A 3,641-nucleotide genomic window follows, 5' to 3' on the forward strand; every position below is an offset into this window, starting at 1 on the left:
GAAGACCCAACTCAGCCAAAAGTAAATTTAAAATTTAAAAAATGAAACAAAGAAGGAAACTGTCTACTGAAAAAAAAACGTATGGCTGTACTTTATTTAAAAGAGTTCATATGAGAGGGATATAAAGTAGATTCTTTTTTTTTAGGCCAAGCTGTGCTGCATGTGGGATCTTAGGTCCCCAACCAGGGATCGAACCCATGCCCCCTGCATTGGGAGTGCAAAGTCTTAACCACTGGACTTCCAGGGAAGTCCCTAAAGTAGATATTCTTGATCAAAAGAGAAAATGAGCATTTTGGGGTCCTTAAACAAGCTTATCTATCACTGCATAACAAATTTCTGCCAAATCGACAGCTTAAAACAACTTATTTTCTGTCACAGTTTTGTAAATTGACTGATTTCAGCTTGGTGATTCTCACTTTGGAAACTTTCATGCTTTTGCTCAGGTAATTGATGGGGCTGAAGTCATCTGAAGGCTTGCCTTGGATATCCAGGATGGCTTCTTTACTCACATGATTTACACTTTAACCGGGTAGGCTGGTCAGGCATCTGTCCCTTCCTATGGCCTCTCTATGAGCCTGGGTTGAGTTTTCTCACAGCATGGTGGTCTAAGGTAAATTTTAAGTGGCTACTTGTTTCCCCTATAACAAGAGCTCTAAGAGACTGAGGCAGAAGCTACAAGGCTTTTTTGTGATCCAGACTTAGATATTACAAATCATCACCACTACTGTACTCTATTTGTTAAATGGGGCCAGCCCAGGAATCTTGAGCAACAGTATGAATACTAGAAGGTATAATTCAAGGGAGACCATCTCTGGAGACCAGCTACCACAAGTGCTTTCTACAACATTTGACACAGAGCTGGTAAAGGTGCCCAAAAGAGCATCAAAAGAATATGATGGGTTTAAAAAAGTAGAAAAAAATCAGGAATGATTCTTTAATCCTACGCAGCCAAGTGTGAATTTTCCAGTTAATTTTACGATCTTTAAGTAATCACTATAACTTGTCTTTCTGACTATATTCTCTTCTGCTGCTCTGGGGAATTTAACTGTGTATTCAAACTGATACCAGGCAATGAGAAAAGGACAGAACAAACACCTAGAAACTCCCAACTGAATGATACCAAATGAAAGTCTGGCCCCTTGAAAGGCACATTTCTTTTTTAAGTACTAGGTGTACATAACAAGTTATCATAATATAATTGTAGGTATACTGAAAATGTCATAAAATTTTAGACCTTGAAGGGACTTGAAAGCCAATCTTTTTTTTTGGCCACACCATGTGGAATGCAGGATCATAGTTCCCTGACCAGGGATTGAACCCAGGCCATGGCAGTGAAAGCCCCAAGTCCTAACCACTGGACCACCAGGGAATTCCTGAAAGCCAACCTTTATTTCAAAGATACTCTAACAAAGGCCAAGAGTGGGAAGCAACTTGCTAAAGGTTTACATAAGTTGTTGAAGACATTCTAACTCCTAGTCCACAAATTTGCATGCAACATGCTGCCTTTTTCACTTACCCAGTAGTATTTGAACTAAAACCTTACTAACAAGACAACTGGGCTTGAGTATGGTTGATCCTTATTAATTTTTAAGACTGCAGAGTGATACCTGTGATGTATTAGAGAGTACAAAGTGGTGTACAGAGAGAGAAAAAAAGCCCAAGTTTATCCTAGACCAGCGATTCTCAAATTTGAGTAAAGTATGAACTCCTTTCAAAGAAAAAAGAAGGGGGAAAAACTCTCAATGGCCACATTGTTGACTTAAATTTCTCTTTTAAAAATTACATGATTACGTTCAAATATAAAACTTTGGGTAAATTTCTTATGATTAGAACATGTATGTAACTATGAAATCAAAACAAATGTGCAAGTTTGTTAAATAATATCTAACATATATACTAGTTAATGGGTAGTAGGCACTTTACATATAGCAACTCATTTAAAACTCACAACGACTCTATTAGGTGGGCACTATTATACTCATTTAGTAGATGGGGAAATCAAGACACAACTGGTCAGTGGGGACCTGGGTTTCACAAAAAGTTCACAGACAACTGAGTATGAAGAATGATATTGTTGGACAGAAATTAAATTGCTGCTTGTAATGTGAGTGTGGTACTGACTGAAACTTTGTAGATCTTCTGGTTTAACATACTTAAAATGAGCTCTGAAAAAGATACATGCACCCCAATGTTCATAGCAGCATTATTTACAGTTGCCAAGATATAGAAGTAACCTAAGTGTCCATCAGCAGATGAATGGATAAAGAAGAAGTGGTACACACACACACACACACACACACACACACACACACACACTGGAATACTACTCAGCTATAAAAAAGAATGAAGTTTTGCCATTCACAACAACATGGATGGACTTGGAGGGCATTATGCTAAGCAAAATAAGCCAGACAGAGAAAGACAAATACTGTATGATATCACCTATATGAGGAAACTAAAAAATACAACAAACTGTTGAATGTAACAAAAAAGAAGCAGACTCACAGATATAGAGAGCAAACTAGTGGTTACCAGTGGGGAGAAGGAAGGAAAGAGGGGCAATATAGGGGTAGGGGATTAAGAGGTACAAAATATTAGGTATAAAATAAGCTACAAGAATATACTGTACAACACAGGGAATATAGCTGATATTTTATAATAATCACAAATGGAGTATAACCTTTAAAAAGTGAACCACTATATTGTATACCTGTAATTTATGTAATAAAAAAAGTTTTAATTAAAATGAGCTGGATAGTGACTAATTTCTCCCATCCCTATTTTCTCTTCTGTCAACTGCTAAATATACCTTGGAAGAGCACAAATTAATGTTATTTGGTCTTCACTAGAAGCGAATGCCTTGTTAGAAACTAAGTCTATATTTGCTCACTCATTAAATTTTTTTAGACAATTCCTGATACTATTTTTTATTATTGAAATATAATTCACATACGATAAAGTTCACTCTTTTAAAGTGTACAATTCAGTAGTTTTTAGTATATTCACAAAGTTGTGCAACCATCACCATTATCTAATTCTAGGATATTTTCATCATATCAAAAAGAAATCTCCCCCCCCCCAAAAAAAAAAAAGAAATCCCCTACCCATTAAGGAGTCATTTCCCCATCCCCTTTTCCATCAGCCAGTAAATTAACAACTACTACTTTATTTTCTGTCTGTATGGATTTGCCTATTCTGGACATTTTATATAATGGAATCATAAAATATATGGGCTTTTGTGTCTGGCAGCTTTCACCTGAACTAATTTTTCATCTATGCTGTAGTCTGTATCAGTACTTCATTTATTTTTATAATGTCTGAATAATATCCTATTATATGAATACACTACATTTCATTTGTACATTTATCAATTGATAAGACATTTAGGTTGTTTCCACTTTTGAGCTATTAGAAATAATACTGCAGTGAACATTTGAGTGCAAGATTTCCTAAGGACATGTTTTCAATTCTCTTGGGTATATACCTAGGAGTAGAATTGTTAAACTATTTCAAAATAGGTGCACCATTTTACATTCCCATCAGCAATGTATGAGGATTCTAATTTCTCTACTTTCTCATCAACTCTTAATATTATATACTGACTTTGATTATAGTCATACTAGTGGGTGTGAAGTGATGCC

At 35.8% G+C, this 3,641-nt stretch overlaps 1 non-coding gene across 1 annotated transcript; it reads right to left on the bottom strand.

Annotated features, from left to right (window-relative positions):
- Nucleotides 1-1,297: 1,297 nt before the first annotated feature.
- TRNAE-UUC (transfer RNA glutamic acid (anticodon UUC)) lies at nt 1,298-1,369 on the bottom strand. Its single transcript has one exon. It is a non-coding gene; the product is annotated as a tRNA-Glu (tRNA).
- Between the last annotated feature and the right edge of the window lie 2,272 nt (nt 1,370-3,641).

This window comes from Lipotes vexillifer, unplaced genomic scaffold, assembly GCF_000442215.2.
Source record: "Lipotes vexillifer unplaced genomic scaffold, Lipotes_vexillifer_v1.1 scaffold161, whole genome shotgun sequence".
Lineage (NCBI taxonomy): Eukaryota > Metazoa > Chordata > Mammalia > Artiodactyla > Lipotidae > Lipotes > Lipotes vexillifer.